Source organism: Biomphalaria glabrata, chromosome 2, assembly GCF_947242115.1.
Source record: "Biomphalaria glabrata chromosome 2, xgBioGlab47.1, whole genome shotgun sequence".
NCBI classification, from domain to species: Eukaryota; Metazoa; Mollusca; class Gastropoda; family Planorbidae; genus Biomphalaria; species Biomphalaria glabrata.
The window spans coordinates 10,237,226-10,250,272 of NC_074712.1; the positions used below are offsets into that span (position 1 = coordinate 10,237,226).

The window sequence follows — 13,047 nt, forward strand, 5'->3', positions numbered from 1 at the left end:
TTTTTATAAAAGTGTTTACTTATTTGTTAGGCATGGATTACATCCCTTCCACAACCAAATTTGTGAAACGATTTTAAGCTTTCAGTATGTTTAACTTAATGAAGTGCAACTGATAAATTCACATGACATGATCGTCTTCTTGTACACTCTCTCACTCTGTCGCTTTTCTCTATTTTATATTTGTCTCTCTCTCTCACTTCTCTACCTCTCTTTCTTTCTCTCTTTCTGTATAAATATATGTCTTTAAATACGTCATTTACTTTCTGCGTTGTCACGTTCTCTCTGTTTACATCTCTTACTATCTCTTTCATTCTTTCTTTCTCTCTCTATCTCTCTCTTTTACATCTCTAGATACCGGGTAATAATTTGTTACAATTCTGTGACAATAAACATTTTTACATTGAAGCAAAAAATAGTAACTAAATAATTGTTTTGGTAAAGAAAGTTTTATTTATGTTGTTTTGTTTTGTTTTGTTTTTGTAGCTAATTTTAAAAAAAAATTTTTTTTTTTTGTTTTTCTTTTAAGTCGTTCGAATATTTAAAAAAAAAGAAAATTTAATTTCTTTAACTAAACATCCTATCACGTGTTTTTAAGTCTCATTCATTTGCAACCATTCCTTCCTATTCTTCTGGGACATATTGTAAATACCCGGATGCAAAACAGATGTCAAGATTAAAATCAGAATATAATTCAGCTTTTCAGGCGAGTGGACTTTTCTTCTGTATTTGCTTAGACCAACACCGGAAGCTACTTTGCTATAAAAACCGGAAATGGCTAAAGACTGAATAGGAAAGAGCGCTTCCGGTTTGTCTTCCTAAACACTTCCGACGTATGATCGTCTGCGTCTTAGCCCACGTCAGATATCAACTACTCTGACGTTATCTGACATTATCTATACGTCTTAGAGGACGAACCATGCATTATTAGCTCGGACGTTTTGGCGCTGAGAGTCTTAAAGAACTATTTTGAATCATTATTTTGTTTATTTAATAGCTATTAACAAGTGCTATGGGAATACGAGAGATAGAGACAGTAAGAGGGTGAGAAAGAGAGAGAAAGAGTGAGAGGGAGAAAAAGAAAAGAGGGAGAGAGAGAGAGACTGGCAGAGATAAAGGATATTTGCTTCAAGATCGAACTATAAAATTATTCTAAAAAGAAAATATTCTGCGAAAGCGGAAGTGACCTGCATAATGACGTCACATTACATTGAAATGGCTTCTTTCTTGTTCTCTCCGGGTGACAGCACGCTATATTTGAGAGGGTAATTGAATACAAGTCGATACAAACTTCAGATAAGGGGAAGTCATTTTAGAAAGAGTTGCTGCCCTTGCTCTTCAAATACTGGCCCGTGCGCTTGCGCTCCTCACCCGCCTATCTTAAAAATCAAATATCATCTCATCCGATATCAGGCATCAGACATGCGCGTGCAAACACATTCATACAATCTAACATATACACACATGCTAACAAACACACATACTAACTATTTATCTTATTCTATGTATCTATCTATCTATCTATCTATGTATACCTATCTATCTATCTATCTATCTGTCTGTCTGGTGAAAAGTTTGTACACTTTATTTCTCCCGCATCTAACCTCGAATCAAGTTGAAATTTTGCACAATAATTTCTTGTTCCTGACAAAGGCTTCAGACATTGCCCACGACAGATCTTTATGGAGACAGCTTGCTGCCCGATGCGCCCTACGGCGCGGGAGGACCTAAGTCTAAGTTTAAGTAAGACAAAACAAGAACCAATAAAAAGAATTAACCTATTATTTATGAACTGAACAAGGGAAAGAAATTCTACTTCACAGATTGGTGGTTTACATTGAATTATTTCCCTTGAGGGCTCTTGAAGCCTGAGCTCAAAATCAAGTGGTACAACTTTAAATGTAAAAAGAAAAAAAAGGGGATCAGATACCTAGCTACCACCTTTTTTTTTTGCCAACTCCCTAACCCCACTGGTCCAGACAAGTGATAGGGTCATAGCGTGTTGAGAAAGCTAATAGCTTGTTTAACAAAAAAAAAAAAAAAACAATTGATAAAAATATTTGTAATCACATAGATTTATTTTTGCTTGTCTAGATCTATTACAAATTTAATTACATGACTGATCCAAACTGATTGATGCAATTACACTTAATGTTAGCGTTTTTTTTTTGTTGTTTTTTTTAAATTGATTTTTAATGTCTTTTTTGTTTTGTAATTTTAAATGCCCAGGAAATCTTTTTGTGTTGGTTTTTTTAAAGTGTTCTTAATAACACTTTTCACAGTCACTTCAGTGGAAACTTTGAAAACAAATTACGACTATTTTTTGTTGTCATAGCTCTCTGTTTTTGGTTGTGATACAGGTCAAGATCAAAACCAATGTCACATGTCTTTATATGTAACAACTCGAATGAAACATATGTTAAACGAAATCTTCGCGCCCTTTTCTAAACAAAATAAACTTAATTTTTATCAATTAATTTCTTTAAGCTTTCATTACCATGGTATTAATAATCTTAATTCAATTTTAAACACAAGATGTTATCGGAATGTCAATTATCTACTATCTACTATTTACTTAGTCTTGCCTCTTCTTTTACATCACTTCCTGTCCAAGCTCAGCGCGAGCAATTAAAAAAAACCCAACTAAGTTTATTTCTTCATTCTCTAAAAATAGCATATTAGGTCATATAATATAGCAGTGTCTACACACATACCCCCTCTATAAAGAAGAGAATTCTGTTAGTTGCTGTATTAGTTCTGAAATTAAGGATACTAGATGTCGTTGTCTTAAGTAGGTGTATTAGATCTCTATGTAGTTTGGTGAATAGCTATAACTCTAAATCTTATTGGAGACTTTCAGACGGAAAACGTTTAACAAGACAAACATAAAAAGATACTTTAAAAAAAAAACATATACAAAGTGTACTTGTATCAATCAGTTTTGGATCAGTTATCTCATGATATTTGTAAATTTGACCAGCACACAAAAAAAATCTGTACGATTATATATAATTATAATAATTTTTACCAATTGTTTTCGTTTATCACTATTTGGAAAGCGTGGTCGAGAGGCCAAGTGCACTTGAACTTGGCTTGGCTTGGCTACCTAGAAGGGGGTTCGAGGTTCGACACCCGACTCGGGCAGAGTTGTGTTTACTGAGCGCCTAAAGGCAGCACGGAAAACCAACACCTAGATACCCCCTTTCCCCCCCCCCCCCCCCACTGGTCCACAAATGAGATTGTACCAAAAGCGCTCTGAGCATGCTATAAGCTATAAGCATGAAAGTAGCACTATATATTAGCTATAATTATTATTATTATTATTTCATGCTTTTAGCTTTCTCAATACGCTATGATTCTATCACTTATCTGGACAAGTGGAGAAAAAAATGTTGGGGTGTTGGAAAGAGTGGATTTTTTGGTGGATTTTAACCGTATTTAGTTTTTAAAAGCATTTACAAAAGCGAACGACCTGAATTCGAAATCCTTTCTAGCACCTCTTCAGGCCGACGCACTAGCCACTCTGCGTGATATATTTATGTCTAGAAAACATTGTATACAAATACATCGTTTGTTTCAATATAATTGTGACCAATAAAAAGGAACTAATTCAGCTTATACCACCACTTCAGTCAGGTACAAGTTCTTTCTTTCCTCACACTGTACAATACGAGAATGTGTGTGAGCTTTTAAGTATAATTGTTTGAAATTTTGTGAGCTCTCATGTTTGTTGCATAAAATTATTTTAAGATAGAGTGAGAATTAGTCTTCTACTCTCTGAATAAAAACAAAACAAATGAGAAACTGATAAGCAGTATTGAAGCAGAGTTGGTACGCAGATCAACTGCCACACATTGAGATCTTGTTAAAATTAAAGCTCAATTCTTTTGTATTTAGTTGGCAGCAGTGATGTTCACGTTAGCGTCCTTGACCTAGTCAGATATTTCTCTGTAGCATAGTATGGACAGACTTACTTACTTAGACTTAGGTCCTCCCGCAAGCTGTCTCCATTGTCATTGGCAATGTCTGAAGCCTCCTCCCACCTGGTGTCCACAGTTCTGAGGTCCTCCATAAAGGTGTGGCGCCAAGTAATACGAGAACTTCCCTGTTTGCGCTTTCCTCGTATTGGCCTCCATGTCATCTCAACTCTTGGTATGCGTAGTTCATTTAGTTGGAGAACATGTCCCGCAAACCTCATGCGACGCTCTGTCACAACCTCACTAAGTGTTCGACTCCAAGTTCGGCATTGGATTTCCTTGTTTGAGACCCGATCTGTGTAACTGACTCCCAAAATCCGTCGCAGTCATTTTTTGTTGAGCCACATTTATAGTCTTTTCTCAATTTTGCCAGATAACTTCCATATCTCACATGCCTATGTTGTAATTGGAATGATGATTGTGTTGAGAAGGTGTTTATTGTCTCGAGTCCAATGGCTTGGCTTGTCCAAATAGGCTGCAGCCTTTGGAAAATGCTCCCTCCATTTCCTATTCCGCACGCCACATTATGGAAGGCATCCCCACCATTTGTTATGATGCTGCCAAGGTAAGTGAACTTGTCCAGCTCTTCAAGCTTTGACTCGCCAAGTCTGACGGAGGCACCCATCCCACTCGCAAAATTTTAGTCTTATCCGATGCTAAAAAACTCAGTTGTTCCTTCTTCTGTTTTAATGCAGCAACTAGACTGACTGTATAGGTGTCGTAGGATCTGGACGAATTTTTCTGGGATGTCATATTCTCTAACTATTTTCCATAGTGGTTCTCGGTGGACACTATCAAACGCTTTCTTTAAGTCTACGAAACTGATCGTTAGCCGTTGATGGTACTCAAGACTTTGTTCTATGATATTTCGTAGAACGAAGATCTGCTCTATACATGATCTGCCTCTTCTCTGAGCCTACAGACTGTTGAAGCCGTCTCAAACAGTGCTGAAAACTTTGCCCGGGACAGTGAGTAGAGTAATGCCCCTCCAGTTGTTGCAGTCTGCCAAGTTGCCCTTTTTTGGAAGCTTTACAATCACTCCTTTTTTTTTAGGTATTATGTAATACTACATTGTACGGGATCTCGAAATGTCTTTCTAGACACCTTAAAAAAAACTTTCTTTTCAGTCCACCATTTAAAAAAAAGAAGAAAACAGCCAACTGACTGTATTCAAGAGTATCACCTTCGTCACAGGTTCTCCCAGTGTATCAGAAGATGACCCCGGGCATTGACATTAAACGAAGCCCCATCTTCTTCATCTTCCGCCGCCTGGCCAAACCGTCACGGGAACCGCTGCGCCAAAATTCGATGCCCCTTAAACGTTTCCACACGTCTGCCGGCAAATGAACGCCATGCTGAGACGACATTGTGACACGTGATCATTACAGACGTCAAATGTCACTAACATATATATTTAAGCATTTTTGTTTTGTTATTTCTGTCTAGCAAAGAAGCCAATGAGTTAAAAAGAAAACCTAATTAACTACAACAGGAGTTCTCGGTCATGAGTTGTACAGAACAAATAGATAACACGAGTTATCTCGCCTTGTTCAACGACGTCTCTTCAATTATAACACAGCTCTATAAGGGAGATAAATGAAGAAAAACATATTTTCCGTGGGTTGGTAAGTAAAACCAAATGTGTTCAATAAACTGGATCGGAGCAGTTCAATAAACTAGATTGGAACAGTTCAATAAACTTAAACTAGAACACTTCGCTCATTTTAACCAAGAAAATAAAAACCGGCATTAAACTGTTCGAAATGAAAAGCTTTTATTTTTCTCTCATGTTCTCGCCTGCCCACTTGTTATCTCCCTTAATAGAAACAAACAGCCAAAGATTTAAAAGATGTAGAAATTAGAATTTAATTCTAAAGTGTCCGCCATACCAAAAAGGTCCCTTGAGGAAACATGTGACATGTTGGGCTTTTTTTCATCCCCGCCAGTCAATGGGACATATATATATATATATATACCAAATACACCAATAAAAATACATAAAAATTGGCTATATTATAGACATTAATGCAAAAGTTTTTAAGTTTGCGATTTTCTGAAAGATAACTATTTAAATTGCTTATCCCTGACGCTTGTGATCAAATGAATGAATTCACTCTTAACTTCCGTTATCCGTGATGACGAATTAGTCCATTGTACGCTTGCTATCCCTGGTGTCGAACATCAACACCACAATCATCCTTCCAGATATCGTCTGCAGAAATAAAGTAGGTCGGTTAATGCGTCTTGGTATTTGTAGATACCAGTATGTACATTTTAAATCCGATTATCTAAGTCCGCCCTATAGCAGGGCAACTGTTTTTGAATGTTTGAATCTGATATCCCCTCCCCCTTTAAGAAATGAAACAATTTTAATTCTTGAAGTACAAATCTTTAAAAAAGATTAAACACACACTGTAGTGAATAAACACAATAAAACTCAATTTTTATAAGACATTAACAAAAATATTTAACGTGAAACTTGAAACTTATTGACTGATTCACCCCGTTAAAAGCTCGTCTTCCCTATTTATAGGTTTTCAAAGTGAAAGTACTCGTAGCGGAAATAAAGGAAAAGCACTTTCATTTCTAATTAATTCCCTTTACATATAAACATTCTGTGAAGAAATTTGAAACTTTGAGAAGTGCAATGTGTAAAAAGGCTTCCTGTTTGCACTTCTCTAAAGACCTTAACGCGTACACTACGTGAAATCATCCAACTGTGACTCAGAGATGCAATGTTTTAATATTTTTTCAAAATAAAATGACTTTCACTCCTCAATATGTAACTCTCAAACTCCTAAAACTTGCTTCCTCCAAGAGTCTCTATTTATATGCGCGTGCGTGCGTGTGTGTGTGCCTGTATATTGTGTAAGCGTGCATGTGAAATCATCTCACTTTTAGTCTGTTACTTGCGTGACAAAATTGTTCATACGCCGCCTTGCGTACCCCCCGCTTCATACCACCTCTGTCATCAATACATCCATCATCTCTCTGCGCGTAAATCTAGCCCATCTGGAGCTGCATCGGTTCTCTTGTCGTGTACACAGAAGAAGCTAAATATAGGAGGGGAAAAAAACATGTTCGCTTGAAATAGAAGGTCACGTGGTCATCCGTTGTTGCCGATTTGATCGTTACTGTGCTCAATACGACTATTTCAAATGAACAGCATCAGCCCTCGTTCCATGAGAGACACTGTCTTATGGCGTGAGACATTGTCTTATGGCGTGAGACACTGTCTTATTGCGTGAGGCATTGTCTTATTCTGCTGGAAACACTGTCTTTTAATGCGTGAAACTTGTCTTATTTTGTGTGAGACATTGTCCTATTTTGTGTGAAACACTGTCTTATATCTTCTTATCTTATATAATACAGACGTTACTTCAAAAAAGAAGATGATTACGTCCTACGCGTCATGCATTCAGTCATGCATATTAACCAATGACATAAATTCTGCCAAGTCACTGGTTTTCCTGGCTAGCTCAGGCAACCCATTCCATGCTCTAATAGCACTAGGGAAGAAGGAGCATTTGTAAAAATTTGTCCTAGCATATGGGACGAGGAATGTGCCTTTATCTTTGTGTCTTTCTGAGTATTTTATTAGATTTTTTTTTTTTTTTTTTTGTATTTCAAGTTTAGTGTTTTATGTATAATTGCTACTTTACTTTTAAGTCTTTCTATCCTGAAGGCTTTATAAATTAATAATATACTGTGTGAGACATTGTCTTATTCTGTGTGAGACATTGTTTTATTCTGTGTGAGACATTGTCTTATTCTGTGTCAGACGCTTCCTTATTATGTATGAGACAGTGTCATATTCTGCGTGAAACACTGTCAAAAATCTGTATAAGATACAGACCTCATGTTGTTAAAGATACAAGCTTTACTCTTGTTCATCACTTATACGAGATGTGGATATCAGTATAAGTTACTTACAGGCATCCCTCTGTGAGAGATAGGGGTCCCTCTAGGTGCGATACCATCTTCACTTTGTGTAATATACATATTGATATTTCTATTTTGTATGACTTACTAGCCACAGATCAAGTGAGAAAGAAAATGTCACCGATATAATGCATAGAACTATGAGACTTGCTCTTCTTGGATTCACAAACCTGACGAGTAGAAAGGGACATAAATTACGAAAAGAATACATAAAGCAAAACTTGACCTCCAAATGTTCAATGTACAGCGTCGCAAAGTTTATGTATTTTTCTACCTATTTTTAATCGCAAATTTTGTCCGGTTCTAATTTTTATTTAACTCTTGCTTTGGGGTATCCAATCCAGTTGTTTAAATGCAAAGTTTATAATGTAGAAATCATTCCCTTAAAAAAAAAAAAATTTGGAAAGAAGGGAGAGAGGGCTGTCAGCAGAAGAGAACCAGTCGGCCATCTTGCCGTTGCCTCAAGGAACAAAATACAATTAGAAGCTTGACCTGTGGCTAGAATTTAATTGTTAAGTTCAGAGACGACACGTGAGAATTTGGTTTTAGAAAATGTATTTTTAATATAATTATTTGTTTTATGGCATAATTTTTGTATAAAGATTTGTATAAAGATTTATCAGAGCAGTACGCCCATGAGTACGCCCATGTCTTATGCAACTACAATGGCTATCTCTAATAGCTGAACTACGTTGTCGTCTCGTTGTCAGTGACCCGGTTCTTGGTTTTATTATGATTATATAGATCACGTCATTGAATAGTTATGTTGTGAATAATAACAGTTTAATAACAATATATAAAAAAAAACATCTCCAATCATGTCGGCAACATTTTCTCCCCGACCATGTCTGTAGAAGTAATGAGGATTGTGATGGTTGATAGTAGCCTACTTATTTCTTTCTGATAGTCATTTCTGAAAGCATTGAAACGTGGCCAAAAGGAAGAACTCCTCAATACTGTGAGAGACGAACGCTGGACTGGTCCTGTTGTATTGTAAGACATGACTCACTGTCTACTAAAGTCTTCCTTTAAGGTACAGCGGAGGGAGCACGAAGAAAGGGTTGTCCAAAGAAAAGCTGGCTGGACAACGTAAAAGAATGGACCGGCCTCTCTTTGTGATCTTCTGCTAAGAACAGCTGCTGAGCGCGTGAAGGGTGGAGGGATTTGGTCACATGACCTATACGACGAAAGTCAAGGGATGATGATGATGATAACGATGACGATGAAGATAACCTTGATCAGGGCCGGTCCTACACGCTCTATGCGAAACGGATTGCGCGGTCCCATTCTGATTTGTGATAAAGATAATAAGTGAAAATTAAGATTTTGAGAGTAATTTCCCTTTCGTCAACACTTGAAGGTGCTCTTGGTTGCATTCAAACCAATGAGTGAGCCAGAAAATGTTTATGGGTTCTTTCTTTCTATACATAACTGGTCGAGATATATTTAGATCTATATTGTCTGTTTTTAAGCAGATTTGTATCATTTTACAGAAGATTTTTAATAATTTTAGATTTTCATGAATTTCGAAAGTTAAAATGGTTTAATTTAATAGTGTACAACTAGAATTCGCGCGGGTCCTATGAAAGTGCGGGGCCCACTGCGGCAGCATAGGTTGCAGTGGCCTAAGACCGGCCCTGACGTTGATGATGATGATGATGATGATGGTGAACCCATAAGTCAAGCAGAACGACGGGAGATTGTAGCCGACAGGATTCGAATGGTCAGTATCTAACGAACTTACACACATCTTCGTGACCCTAAACATTCCTAAGATAATGTGAATTACTTGCCAGAGGGCGGTACTGCGGAGACCTACCCATAAGAGAATTTCTCAGTGAATATTCTTAAGGAAACTAATAGGAATTTCGTTTCACTTTAATGACTCTCTACACTCACATTGTCAGAGAATTGGAAAAAAAGTTTTATAATAATAATAATAACACCTCCCGCTTTTAAGCTTTTGTCTACTGTTGTAGATGAGCGGGAACTGGAGGTCTCTGGCCATATTACTGGGTCTTTAGGGCTTGCAGGGACCTTCCTTCAGGGAACGGTGCTGGGATGGGGGGGGGGGGGAGGTGGACGGGTAGGACGATGTGGGGACGGCGTGGCAGGGTGAGCGAACCTGCCATTTGGGAGAGGCTCTGTCCGAGGTGGAGGACAGAGAGGAATGAAGAAAGACGGTTGACGAATCTTGTGTGATGCCCCAACGGTCCAAAAGACTAAGGGGATAGGTGACAGTGAATAACATTTCAACTTTTAACATACGGCTTTTGGAATAACAAGTAAAATTATTAATTAAAAAAAAAAAAGTAAAGCTCCCCTTTCAGACCTTGTGGTCTACATGGCAGATGATGTAAAGGCCATCTGTTTCTGTGGCCTACGGTTAACAAGGGTGTCATGTGGCCAGCACAACGACCAACCGCCTTTACTTTTCCACAACAAATGTACCCATTAGCTGGTTGGACTTAGAGGCGCCCAAAGATCCCGAAATTAAAAATCCCAGTCTTCACCAGGGTTCGAACCCGGGACACGCGGTTTAGAAAGCCAAGCGCTTTACCGCTCAGCCACCGGGTCTCCAAAAATTATTAATATTATGAGTGAAAAATGTTTAAAGTGCATTATAAATTTGTCTTCTTTTTTTTTTGTTAGTAATTGAACTAGAGATAAGATAAGAAAATAGCAGTCAAAATCACGATCTTATGTCGCTTCTTTCCCAACCAGACAAAACCTATCATCTCTCCCTCCTTGTCTTCCCAATCGTCTCATTATGCTCTCCCTTTCTAGTGCCGAGGATTTTAATGAACTCTTTTGTCTGGGCCACATCGTCTTTTAAAGGGCCAATGTTTCCATTTCAACTCTCAGTTCAAACGTCTCCGAGCAGATGTAATTACTTCCCCCTGCTTTGCAAAATTAATGAATGCCGTTTGTGTTGAAAGAAAATATTTGGTCGTCTGCCACCCGGTGGCCGGACTTTTTCCTGTCCTTCGCAATAGATGCCTGGTTTTTTGGTTTTTTCTCTCTAGCGCCACTAGCTGGAATGTCCTCGGAAACATGTTCCGGTGGCCTGATGGTAGATTACAAATCCTGCTCAATGTTTTCTTTCCTTGAATCATTTTTGAACCTCATTTGCCACAGACACCGACCTCTTTTGTTCTTCTGCTTTGAGTGAACAACAAAAAAAATGGCCGTCTTGGGTTACTTGATGACGGGGACGCTACTCTGATCAAAGGAGGTCTCATTTCTGCTCTGAAATAGAAAGGGAAAAAATATTTTTATGTTTCTCTCTCTCTCTCTCTCTCTGTCATTTGTCCTTTCACCAGTCTGAAGATGAAAAAGAAAGTGCATGCAGACTGAAAAAAAAATTACCTTAAAAATTAGATCCTTTAAATCAGGGGTTCTCAACCTGTGCGTCGCGACCCCTTTGGGGGTCGATTGACGATTTGCCAGGGGTCACCTAAGACCATCGATAAATGGATTGCTTTTATCAATTCTCCTATTGCTGTGTAAGTGTCGGTGGGGGCGGGGGGTCGCGAAAGAGTGGGGGGGGGGGTTGTAAAAAGGGGTCGCCGAGGTTAAAAGGTTGAGAACCGCTGCTTTAAATGAAACATTCTCTGTTCTTTAATTGGGAATTTTAACACTAAATGTTAATCACAGTAATCTGCACTTTGCTTACACTTTTGATTTTGAAGATCCTTTGACGTACTTTAAAGCTACATAATTCAGTAAGAGAGAAAGAAAAAGAACATTAAGCGATATAGAGAAATGTGAAGGCCTTACAATTGAACTTACAGAAAAAGTAAGATAAATAAAAGAGGTAGATAATAAATAAAATAAAGATAAATATACATAATATACAATGACACGAACACTGTATGAGGACTGTCGCCAGTAAAAGGAAGAATACTACTACCAGCTACATGTAAAAGAGATGCTTAGCAAGATAACATACAATATTATTTTTTATACAAAGCTTATATTAAGTGTAATTGTATCAATCGGTTTAGATCGGTAATTTAATTATATACCCAATTGACATAGATATACAGACAGGGGCGTACTTGGTATTAAAATCGGCCCGGGCATTTTCCATATAACCTGACCCACAAACGGCATGTCATACTATATGTGTATAATAAATGTAGATAATGTTTGATAATGGCTCGGAGACTGGATGTATGCTGGCGTAGGATTACTTACTGTATCTTATTTATACATGTATGCAGTCTGAAAACTACTAACAGTACAATAGCAGCCTTAATGAGTTTGAAATGACTATATAGTTATGTCTCTGCTCCTATATTGAAGCATAAGCACTGTTAAAGACGAGTGAGTGGGTAGAAACAAGATGGTGGACTGTTGATTCTAGCCAAGTAGATAGAGAAACAGAACTAAAGATAGGTTAGAAGTTTAGAACCGCCTGAGTTGTAGTAGGCATCATTGCCAGTGTGGTCAGCGGGTGAGAAGCAGTGTAGGTTGTCTGGTCAGGAAGAAGTCTTGTGAGGAAACTGTGGAAAGCGTCGTTCCTGTTAGTGGAAGACATTCCTTTTAGTGTATGTAGGCCTACACTATCGTTCCTAGGACAGTCATGTGACCTGTGTTAGTGGCAAAATAGAAAACCCTGTTGGAACGTTAAGCAGAAAGCAGAACGGTTAGAGAGGCAATTACTTAATGTGAAAAGCTCTATAAAAAACAACAACAACAAACAAACAAATATAATATAAGGTCATTAACACTGATGTCCAAAGCTGGCTGTCCAAAATAAATTTTGGTAAGAAAATCGTAATTTAATTTAACACCCAATAAATTTTTGTGTGTATGGAATCAAATAACTTGGCTTATGAATCAAATAAATCAGCTCCAAAAACAGAATAAATATTGCCGGGCTCATTAGTATAGACTTAGCCAATCAAAAAATATAGTCTTAACTCTAGGAAGAGGTAAAGTCATCCGGGTAACATAGGAAAAAACAACAACTTGACTAACAACTTTGAAATTCTTCTTTCTTACACAAAAAGACAGCTAAATGGAAGGAAATTGGGTCAGAATCATTGGAAAATGGACAAGTACATTATACAGCGCGCTAGTTTCATATTTAATATCAAAATAAAGATTTAATGACCACAAAAAC

The 13,047-nt window shown here is 37.6% G+C and overlaps 1 protein-coding gene across 2 annotated transcripts in view; it reads left to right on the forward strand.

Moving 5' to 3' along the window:
* LOC106080163 (tachykinin-like peptides receptor 99D) overlaps positions 1–13,047 on the forward strand; it is a 211,742-nt gene that overhangs the window by 49,637 nt on the left and 149,058 nt on the right. The gene's annotated exons all lie outside the window — the stretch shown is intronic.